Raw genomic sequence first — 12,402 nt, forward strand, 5'->3', positions numbered from 1 at the left:
TCACTTCATCACAAGCTACTTCACTTTCCTGAGCCCCATGAGGAAGGGCTATTCTCTTCCTTTGAGCCATTCCTGTTGAACAGCACAGTAATATTCTGAAGAGAGCTAAGTCTCGTGACCTTTACACGCAACCCACAGGCCCCACTAATTAACTATGAGCCCCTGGAAAAAAGATGCCTCTCTCTGGATGATGAAGGCTGGTGGAGAGAAGGTCTCTACGTTCCCAATTACCTGAGGTCAGAGAGTTTTGTTATTTTTGCATGCTGGCAAAGTGTGGACTACGCCAGGAAAGTCTGTGCCCTAGGTGTACAATCTACATTATATGTTGGGCACCACCGCCTACACTGGACCACAGGAGAGAAAATGGACAGGCATGGACAAGATCGGACATACTATGAGTGATTATCTGTAAGATAAAAGATTTTATTTCCCCGACTCACATTCTTTGTGCCTCACCTTAGTTTTCAAACAGTGCGGTTGCAGGTTCACTAAGATAAGAGCCTCCCCACACCAAATGTTTCCAACTGTGCTTTTTTGTATTATCAACTTTCTACAAGAAATTTCAATGGACAGGGACATGTTTTAATGGGAATTTCAGATTTCCTTCCTTATGGATAAAGAGGCTGTTCTTCTATTTTTCCCTCTCATCCCACAACTAGTTAGCCATTCATTCCTATTTAACAATGCCCTAATATGCTGAAGAGAGCTAAGCCTCAGGATCTTTCAATGCAATCCACAGCAATCTCTAATTAACTATGAGCCACTGAAGAGATGATGTCTATCTCTGGATGATGAAGGCTGATGGAGAAAAGGTTCCTAACTTCCCAATTACCTGAGGTAAGAGAGTTGTGTCATTTTTTGCCCACTGACTAGGTGTGGAATAGGTACCTACCACACACCAAGCTCCATGCTAGACACTGAACATAAAATAGATGAACAAGAAGATACAGCCTCTGCAGCTGGGAGCCCACACCTGAACTCAGGGACACCTGCCAAGAGAGAAACAGTGGCAGGAAGAAATTCAACTCCGTTTCTCAAACAGGACACTCCAGATGTGCTGCAGAGAAAGAATTCTAAAACTTTTAAAGTGAGCATTAGTTTTCTTTTAGGAAAAATATTTTAGTTAAAATACGGTAACCAACTGCTATCCTCTACCCTAAAAGCTGGGGCATATTGGTGAGAGACAGTTGACTTATTCTGCATACGCAGGTAAAAGGAATCAAGAGCTGCCCAGTCTCTGCTCACTCAGGAGGAAACTGGGGGGGAAGGACAGGATGAAGGCCCCAGAAAGACGGGTCTAGGATGGTGGGGATGAGCCCAACACCACAGTCTCAGTCCCAAGCTTTAGGTTTCAAGAATGATAGGAACTTGAAGATGTTACTGTTTTAAACTATTTTCTCATTTGGTTTCCTTTATTCCCCACGCCTTCAGTAGAGTATTATATATACCAGCTTTGGGGAAAGGGTGCTATGAGGATTGAGAAGAGGGGATTTTTTCCCCCCCTGCTTGAAGCAATGAGGCCGGAGAGGGCAGCAATCATGGCTGGGGAGAAGCATACATGGCACCCATAACCCAGGGGGAATAGGATTCCAAAGTTACAGAGTCCAGGAAAATGCACGTCACAAGCTTCCTCCACACATACAGACATACCCTCTACTGCCCGTTTCCTTCCCAAGATCCTCAGAAACATCAGGGGGGACCCTGGACTTCCCAAAACATATGGGATGGGGACTCATTTTACTTAACTGCTAAGGAGAGAGGAATGCTACAAAGCTGACAGACTTAGGAACCTGCAGGTTATATGGAAATATAGTGCAAGGAAAGAAGTGAATCTGTCTTCCAACACAAGTAACAGCTGCCCTATTTTCTGAGTACTTACCTTTAGAGTGGTGCCTAAATCCACCGTCAGAAATTTGTTTAGGCGGTTGAGGCATCTCACTTTACAAAACTGAAGTTATTCTCAAAGACTGACTAGGAAATCTATAATAATAAAAGGATAATATGCTAATTAGACCAGACGTCCTTCTGGACGAAGCCAGGGCTGCAAGGGAAGCCCAGGTCCTGGCCTGGTGCCGGCAGCAGGGGGAATGAAGGCCTACTCTTGTATGAATTTCGTGCATCGGGCCACTAGTGTTGATATAAAATCCTACTTTCTTTCAGATCCCACTATAAACTATCCTGTTCCTTTTAGGTGCAAGAAGTAAGGAAAATTGCACCTCGTATTTTAAAAATACCCCTTTACCTTCATATGTTCCAAAATATTCTTTAGAAAATACCAATGTTAATAACAAAAACAGTATTTCCACAGATATAATTTCTTGGACTATTAAAATATTCTGTCAATAAAGAATCCGTCCTTTAAAAGTGTAGGCCCATCTCTACTCCCAGACCATTAGGATTCTCTGCAACACCTCAAGTTCTCTTTTTTACACAAAAGGATCCTTTCTTAAACTAGTAGGGCTACTGGCAACTGTTTTTCTAGTTTCTGAATAAAAGCTTTAAATTAACTTGTTTCATATAGTATTGTTTTCTTTAGGACAAGACTTTCTCTCCCACTCTTCTAGTTGATAAGCAACTTCCCATGTTCACAAGAGCAATGGCCCAGAACTAACCAAGTAAAGGAGGACTTATTAAAATTCAACATCTAACCAGGTATCTGCAACATTATAGTTAACACTCTTAAGCAAGTTAACTCCAGATATAAATAAAGGAGGTATTAGTAAAGTGAAGTAAATGTGCTTTGGAACAAATAAGGACAGGTGATCTGTCCTATGTTAAATAATCTGAAACTCATGTCCACCTGGAACCTCAGGATGTGAACTTATTTGGAAACAGGGTCTCTGCAGATGCAATTTGGTAAAATAAGGTCATGCTGGATTGTTATGGAATTAAATCCAAGGACTGGAGTCCTTATGTGAAGACCAGGTAAAAACACAGAGCGACATACACAGAGGGAAGAAGTGCAAACCCAAAACCACCCAGGATTACCAGCCATCACCAGAAGCTAAGCAGGCAGAAGAAAGGTGACTGGCCAGCGTGGCTCAGTGGCTGAGCATCTACCTATGAACCAGGAGGTCGCAGTTTGCTTCCCAGTCAGGGCACATGCCCAAGTTGCAGGTTTGATCCCCCGTAGGGGGCATGCAAGAAGCAGCCTATCAATGATTCTCTCTTCTCGTTGATGTTTTCCTCTTTCTCTCTCTCCTTCTCTCTTCTTCTCTGAAATCAATAAAATATGGTAGAAGAAGAAGAAGAAGAAGAAGAAGAAGAAGAAGAAGAAGAAGAAGAAGAGGAGGAGGAGGAGGAGGAGGAGGAGGAGGAGGAGGAGGAGGAGGAGGAAGAAGGAGGAGAAGAAGAAGAAGAAAGGGTTCTTCCTAGGATCTTCTGTGGGAGCATGGTCCCGCCAACACCTGGATTTCAGCCTCCTTCTTCTATCTCCCCGCCCCCCTTTGGACAAACTTCACCAGAGGATATTTTTCCATTGATTTTTAGAGAGAAGTGGAAGGGGAGAGAGAGAGAAAGAGAGTGAAAAAACTCGATGTGAGAGAGACACATTGATTGATTGCCTCCTGCAGGGTCCCAACTAGGGCAGGGGATGAAGCCTGCAAGCGAGGTACATGCCCTTGACCGGAATTGAACCCAGGACCCTTCTGTCCACAGGCTGATGCTCCATTCACTGAGCCATCCGGCAAGGATGATTTCAGCCTTCTTACCTGCAGAACTGTGAGAGAGTAAATGTCTATTGTTTTACGCTCTTCAGTTTGTGGCAATTTGCTACAGGAGCCATGGAAGCTGCTCTAATATCTTTGACTGAAAGGCCTGATTGGAGAAAAATAGCTTCCCTGTGACCCATCTGTTTTCAAAATGAAATCCTAAGGCAGCGAAGATACATCATCCCAGAGCAGCTTCCTCCTTAATATTAACGACGACACAACCATTGCCTGCCCTTCATCACTCTCACTGCAAACCATGTGGCTCCTCCACATACCCTCTCACGGCTGCAAGGTAACAGCAAAACCAAATTACCAAAATCAAGGGCACTGTACAAAGACTGTTATTCCAATGGTACTATCCCCGGAGGAACAATACGCTGTGTTTCTCCAATCGTTTCTGAAAACCCTGCCCTTATTTACAGTACAGAAAATAATGAGAACGCAGTTGGAATCATTATCGTCCATTGAAAACCTGACAGGGAAAGAGCCCACATCTAAACACATCGACATACTTAAAAATCTTTAAAGCTTTCCTGGCTTACTTAATAATTTCAACCTGCCTGCCACAGCTCAATACATTCTAAATGAAACTTTGTGCAAAAGTGGCCAAAATTGGCAAAATAATTTCTTCCATACTCCCTCTATCAGGTGTGTGTGTGTGTGTGTGTGTGTGTGTGCGCGCACGCGCTTCAAGCTTTCCGTGGGGAATGTTAAACACATGCTCTTTACTTCTCCAATATTTTGGGGGCTGGGTCAATAAGGAAACCGTTTATCAATGTATCCCCTGGCACTGACTTTTCAATAAAATTATGTACTCACATCGACATTTTCAACACATTAGGTGCAGTGGGGAAGCAAATATACGCACACATATATACACAGTGAAAAGGAGAATTTCAAGGGAATACAATTAAACCGTCTTATTCGGGAGGGAAAGATGGCTTTGGCTGAAATCGTTGTTCTGAAGAGACTCTTACCGGTTCAAGTAGAAGCTTTTCCAAATGTCTGAGACGAAGCACACTGTGGTTGCCACAGTTCTGTTTCCATTGACGCAACATTCAAGTGCCCCCAGAAGAAAGCGGACATTTATCACAATAATGAACTCAATGCCCTCCCTAAACCGTTGCAGTCAACTTAGCAAAGAAGCTCGGGAATTAGTCAAAAGTGTCATACAGCAGTAAAGCCGTCAGCACCCGGAGTGGATGCTGTGCTGTTACTTCAGTCCCATTAAGGCGCTCTCCTTTCATTTCTAGGGGGCCACGTGGGGCCGAGGGGGGGCCAGGATGTCCTGGGGAGTTAGCGTGAGGGTTCTTACTTTTCCTCACAGCCCTGCACGTGAAAAGCCAGAGGAGATCAGCACTGGGGCAGGGGAAGAACTGGGTGCCAGGGCAAGTACAAGGTTGCTCTCCGCTGCCAGGGGCCCCTCTGCAGAGCTTGGGACAGTCACAGATTCTCTGTTGCAAGGGCCATCCCTGCCATACCCTAGGTCAGTCAGTGGTGGGCAAACTCATTAGACAACCGAGCCAAATATCAACAGTACAACCATTGAAATTTCTTTTGAGAGACGAATTTTTTATAAACTTAAACTTCTTCTAACGCCACTTCTTCAAAATAGACTCGTCCAGGCCGTGGTATTTTGTGGAAGAGCCACACTCAAGGGGCCAAAGAGCTGCATGTGGCTCACGAGCCGCAGTTTGCCGACCACTGCTTAGGTGTAAGATAAAATATCAGTATTTCCCCGACGCTGTCCGAGAAAGTCAGGTGCACCGGGAAAGAGCAAGCGTGGGGACCGCTCCCTGCTCCACAGTGCCCTGTGGTGTGCTCTCGGGCAAACCGCTCAACTTCCCTAAGTTCCGTTTCTTCAGCGGAGTGAGGCGCTGAAGAGAGGAGGGCAAGGAAGTGAAACACCTGAGGCCACAGCAGTCCAGGACAGTCCACCCACGGGAGCTCCCTTTCCTCTTCTTCCCCCTCCCCCAGTAAGTTCAGGTCGAAGTTTAAAGTCTCAGCAGAAAGGCTGCCTCCAAGAGACCAAGAGCGAGGACTCCGCCACCACGAGAGTTATTTGGGGCCTGTGTGTGTGTGTTTTCTTTTAAACATAAACAAGTGCCTGCAGCTATTTCGGGGCTCTTGTGTGTGTCTTCAGTGTCTACAGATAAGAAGTCTGCAAGTTAAAACTGCCATTCCACAATGGTTCCTTCTGGGACAGAGAAATAGCCTTTGTTACCAAGGATGCTGGGCTTCTAGCACAGCTGAGGAATTATTACAGTGTCGGCCAGACACATGAAGGAACGGTCCCTTGGCCAGGGAACTGCAAGCGTATGAGATCTCCATTTAGAAGTTAACAGACACTCTCAGTCATGGAAGAGGACAGAGTCCACGAGCCTTGGGAATAAATTAGCTGTTGTGAGATTCAAATCTGCACAGAAGAGACTGTATTTCAGGTTGATGTTCCTTTGTTGTTCCTGGTAATTTTTTCCCCCTTGCCTTTTCCTCTCTGGATACTGGGTAAAATCTTTTCTCAGCTGTGCTAAGGCAACCTAAGGGATTTTGCTCATGTTCGGGCCCCGGGGGTAAAAGGGGATGAGAGGACTTGCCTACTCCTGGCACCTGGTCTGAGAGCTGCTGAAAACGGTACCAAGAGAACCTCAATGTATTTTTTAAAAAGACGGAGACAGACACACACAGTGAGAGCATATAAACTTAAGTTAGTTATCCATCTAAACATTTTCCTATATGGCTTGAAAATTATAGGAAGATTAGCATGTACTTTAATGAATATTATCATTCACAGAAATATGCACAAGACAAGATGTGCAGTTCACATGTTTATCACAAAGGGAGACACTCAGAATTTGCCGGAACCTAGAAGCCTCCCTCTCTCATGATCCCACTAATAACTAGCCCCCTGCCCCTTCCCGAAAGCCAGCCACCAACCTGACTTTTACCTAAGCATACATTGGACACATTATTATGGTTCTGTTTCATTTTTTTTTTTTAATGTTACTTAAAGGAACCATGCAGCCTGTTTTTGTTTGTTTGTTTGTTTGTTTGTTTGTTGGCAACTAGCTTTTGTTTCACACTGAGTTTGTTCAATTTATCCAGGTGTTTACATGTAGTTGTCAGTGTATTCCTTTTCACTGACATTATTCCTCCACATGAATATACAACAACTGGTCCATTTTGAATTCTTTCCAGGTCTCAGTTATTATGAATGGTGCTGTTATAAACATTCTTGACTATGTCTTTTATATGCATTTCTGTTAAGTGTATACTAAGAAGTGAAATTGCTGGATCATAGGGTATGCATAGCATAATCTTTTGTAGATGACACCCACTTTTGAAAGGGGTTGAACCAACTCCTGTTCCCCAACAATAGTTTCTGAAAGCTCCGGTTGCCATGTACCCTGGCCACACTTGGTGGAGCGTAATGCTATCTCACTATTTTCAGGGAAATTGTATTCCCCCTCTCCCTGTGACAAATTATGCTGAGCACCTTTTCAAAACCCATTTATCATGTGTGTTAACACTCTGTATCGTTTAAACCCAACACAACAGTGTCACTATTTTAGGTAGTCGAAAGTTATTAGATTTCTCTAGAGAGCATATTTATAATTGTATTTCTAAATATCCGGGATAATTTTCCTCCTACCTAAATAGCACTCTTTAATATTTCCTTTGGCCAAAACCTGTTGGTGACAGACTCTGAAGGTTTGTTTGCCTGAAAATGTCTTTATTTCATCCTCATACTTGAAGAATGTTTTATTGAGCAGAGAACTCTAAGTTGGCAGTTTTTTCCTTTCCATGCTTTTAGGATGTCATTCCAATGTTTCTGGCTTCCACTGTTTCTGCTAAGAAATCAGTTGTTTGTGTAAGTGCAGCTCCTTGAAACGTAATTTGTCTTTTTTTTTTTTCCTTCGGCTGCTTTTAAGATCTTCTCTTTGTTACTGCTTTCATCAGTTTTACAATTATGGCTAGGTCTTGATTTTCTTTTTATTTATCCTTCTTGGAATTCATAGAATTTCTTGAGTTTGTAGGTAGAGTTACTTATCAGTTAGAAAGATCTTGAGCTATTTTCTATTCAAATGTTGCTGTGCCCTATTTCAGAACTCATTTCCTTCAAAGATTCCCAATTACAAGTGTGTTAAAACTTCTAGGCACATTCTTTATGTCTCTTAATCTCTGTTTTTCATCCCTTTGCTCTGTTTTATTTTGCATATTTTCTTTCGGTTATTTTATAGGTTGCTGATTCTATCTTTAGTTATATCTAATCTGTTGTTAAACCTATCTACTGAGTTGCTCTCTGGTTATTGTAATTTCCAGTTCTAAAATTTCCATTTGGTTCTTTTTTTTTTTAATATATTTTATTAATTTTTTACAGAGAAAAGGAGAGAGGGATAGAGAGGTAGAACGTCGATGAGAGAGAAACATCAACCAGCTGCCTCTTGCACACCCCCTACTGGGGATGTGCCGGCAACCAAGGTACATGCCCTTGACCGGAATCGAACCTGGGACCTTTCAGTCCGCAGACCGATGCTCTACCACTGAGCCAAACCGGTTTCAGCTCCATTTGGTTCTTATTTATACTTTCCAGTTCCTTTGACTTGTCTTTCCTTGAAAATAAGAAACATAATAATTTTAAAGTCTGTTTCTGATAACATCAATATATGAAGGTTCTATGCATTTTCTATTGCTATTGTTTTTCTGGGTTTTGCTAATGTCTTTCCTCTAACTGTTTATTTTTTATTGTTAGATACTGCTTTTGCAAAATTGTTAGTAGAAATAATTGGACGACTAAGATAATTTATATTCTTTAGAAGAGATTTAGGCTTGTTGTGGGAATAGTACTCTGGAATCCCCTTAATCTAATTTCAGGAGACGACATTATTAGAAACGGGGCCTCCATTCTCCTGGCTCTTGGTCCCATAATTCTTCATGATCTTATAACCTCCTCAATGCTTCCAAATAATTTTTTATTTAAAAACTCTTTTTAAAGAAGTTTTAGGTTCACAGCAAGATTAAGAGAAAGGTACAAAGGTTTCCCACTTGGTAAAGGGGGGGAAAGGTAAATTACCTTAAGGAAAAATCCAAAACAAGCTCCTCCCCCATGCATAGCCCATCCCCCATTACCAATATCCCCCACCAGAGTAGTATGTTTGTTATAACTTATAAACCCACATTTGCATATCACAGCCATCCAAAGTACATAGTTTATATTATGGTTCACTCTTGGTGTTGTACATTCTATTTATTATATGGTTTAGACAAATGTACAATGGCATCTATCCATCATTACAGTATACAGAGTATTTTCAGAGCCCTAAAAATCCTTTGTGTTTGGCCTTTTCATCCTCATCCACCCCTAACCCTCTGACTTCTGACTGCTAAATATAAAATCAGAATGTTTCACTCTGAAAGGAAAAATGGAAATGTTCATAATAGTGCTTTAGAAAACTTAATTGGTCCAAAATTATTCCATCTAAAATATTTTCACCCTTTCAAGCAATATTTTTGGGCGGCGGAAAAAAGGTAAATTACCTTATGGAAAGGTCCAAAACAAGGTCCTCTGTCTCTACCTCTCATTTGCTCTCTATAATCAGAAATTGATTGTCAAGATACTGTAGCTTTCAACGCTTTAAATCACAAATGAAAGGCCTTATTCTTAGAATAGAGGCAAATAAATACTCTTTACATCCCTGGTTATATTAATATTAGTGTTCTGCTTCTACACTTCATAGAGTCTACATATAAAAAGAGTATTAAATGGCCAGGTTCTTAACACTTTATATGCTGTAATTTTTTCAGAAAAATATAAATGTGTATTTGAAATTAAACACTTTTTCAAATGTCCAAAGATATATTTTTTTGTTTTTGCTCCTGCTTTTTTTATGTCATGTTCAATATAATATATATGTACCAACACATGCATCCTGATTTGTTAACTATTTACAAAGAACATTCATATTAGTATTAAAATAAATGCATGGTCTGTGGAAATAAATCAAATGATTGACCTTTTTGTAAATCACCCAATTTACATAAGTCTTTATAAATGTCCAAATAAGTCCATTAAGTAAAATGAACACTAAGTAAGATAAATAAATAAAACCACACATAGACATACTATAATGAACTGCAGAACATCAAACACAAAAATGAGACTTTAAATGAGAAAAAAAACATGGACTATGTAACAAACAAATGACAATTAGGCTGAAAACAAATTCCAACAAAAACAGTAACAATGGAGGCCAAAAGTTAGTGAAAATAGCTTTAAAGTGCTTACAGGAAATAGCCATCAATCTACACTTAAAACCTAGCCTTAAAAGACAAAAGAAAAATAAATATATATTCAGACAGATAAAAACTGAGAGGATTCATTACCGGTAGAGTTTTACCCATTAGGGCTTCTAATGGACATACTTCCAGAAGGAAAATAACCCTAGAAAGCAAGGCTGAGTTGCCAGAAGGCAAGGTAAGCAAATAAATTAGTAAAATGCAGACAAATCCAAACAGTGATGATGTCTGGGGTTTAAAAAAAAAAAAATAAGATAGAAGGGAGATAATTGGAGTTGTGTTTCAAGATCCTTGCGTTATTCCATAAGGGTTTAAAATCGGGCTTAACTTTAGACTCTGCTGGTTATGCATAGTCAATTTCTTGGGTACAATTAAAAGAATAAAAACAGTGTATAATTTTGCCATTATTTAGGAAAGCATTAGCTGCTATAAGAAACCCCCAGATTTCAGTGGCTTAACATAATATTTTTCAGCAGAGTCTGATATCTGAATGGCAAGGGGTTTTCCTCCACAGAGATTCAGACCTCAGATTCTTTCCATCTGTGGCTCTACCAACACTTAGGGTCTCGTCACCTTCTGCACCCAGAAAGCAGACGGTGAAGGAGAATATGGATGGGGTTCAGGTACTCCTTAAAAACCTAGGCCCCAAAAGAGCACATATCAGGTCTCTTCAAATTCCATTGGCTAAACGTCAGCCACATGACAATGTGTAAACAGCAAAGGAGGATAGGAAATGTGGTTAAGTTGTGTGCTCAAGAGTAAGAGGCTATAAGTTTAGGAGCTCAACTAGGAATCTTCATCACAGCTTCCAAACCAGTGGCATGGGGCAGTAGAGTAAGAAACTAAACAAAATTCAAGCAATTAAAAAAGAAGGACAATAAAGGAAGGAGAGAATAAAAAACTGAAACAAATGAAAAGTATAAAAATGATAGTACAATATCGAACATATCATTAATCACAATAAATGTAAAATACTATCAGTTAAACATTAGATGGATTTAATGTGTTTTAAAACAATATTAATAAAATCTAGCAATATGCTATTTATAAGAGATACACATAAAGCAAAGACTTGAAAGGCTGAAACCCTGAGTAAATAAACCAGGTAAATATTAACCTACATGAAAATTATTTAAAATACACTATCATCACTTATGAACTTCACAGAAAAAAAAAAATGAAAAGGATGAAAGCATCCACATAATGATTTTTTAAAATCTAACTTAATAGGAAAGCACAATAATTCTATATATGAATACATCTACTAAAGTAGCCTCAAATATGTATAGAGAAAAATTTAATAAAAACACAGGAAAATTTAATAAACCCATTATTTAGAAGGAGACTGCAAAGCATGTTTGATATAGTAAAAATGATATACTATACTCTTTCATTATTTGTAGTACATCAAATAATGAAAGAGTATACATTTTTTTTCACATGCACATTTTCAAATGGACTTCTAAAGAATAGGTATTATGTAGACCATGTCCCCTAATCACAAAGCATGTTAGTTAAAAGTCAATAATACAAAGATAAATTTAAAATCCCCACATGTTGGGAAATTTTTAAAACATTTCAAAATAACCCATAAGTCAAAGTAGAGAATGGAAAGGAAATGTACACATCAGTACAAGAATAAACCACAGCTCACAACAATGTGGAGGACTAAGAAGCATAATATTGAAGGAAAGAAACAAATTGCTGCAGCAAATGTGTGACCATTTCTTCAAACTATTTGTGCTTATGCAGTAAACTACACAACTCAATTTTTACAAGATAAGTGCATGTTAAAACACACATTGCTAGGGGAATAGGACAATGAAAGAACATTCAAGTAACCTCACTGGTATTGGTAATGTTCAATTCTTAAATAGGGTGGCAGGCTCACCAATATGTATGAAAATTCTATAACAGATAAACCTTAATCTTTTGTATGTGTCAAATATTACTGTTACCTCAAGCACTGGCACACACATCTGTGACCAACTCTCTATGTGTTCCTTTTATCATTTTAAAATTCCCTTTTACTTAACAGAAAGCTCCACTGCTATTCATTATTCTCTTTGTAATCACAGATTAGGAAAATACTTAAATCAGAATAGACAGAGGAGAAAAATACTTTAATCGCAGAGTAACTGTGGTACAGTGGTACCTCGGTTCTCAGACTTAATTCATTCCAGAAGGCTGTTTGAGAAGAGATTTGTTCAAAAACCAAATTATTTTTTTGCCACTAGAAATACTATAAATTAATTTGTTCCAGACCCCCAAATGATTCCTTGCTCTGGCCTTTTTTATATACAATATATGCCAGGTATATGGTTTAACCTATAAGCAAACACTTCTTTCTTAAATTTATCGACCCACCTACTAGCCCTAAAAGAACCACTTTCAGCAC

General features: G+C 39.7%; 1 protein-coding gene across 4 annotated transcripts in view; it reads right to left on the minus strand.

Moving 5' to 3' along the window:
• Positions 1-12,402, minus strand: part of SH3RF1 (SH3 domain containing ring finger 1) — a 162,870-nt gene that overhangs the window by 85,358 nt on the left and 65,110 nt on the right. The window lies entirely within an intron of this gene.

Source organism: Pipistrellus kuhlii, unplaced genomic scaffold, assembly GCF_014108245.1.
Source record: "Pipistrellus kuhlii isolate mPipKuh1 unplaced genomic scaffold, mPipKuh1.p scaffold_m20_p_8, whole genome shotgun sequence".
In the NCBI taxonomy this organism is placed as follows: domain Eukaryota; kingdom Metazoa; phylum Chordata; class Mammalia; order Chiroptera; family Vespertilionidae; genus Pipistrellus; species Pipistrellus kuhlii.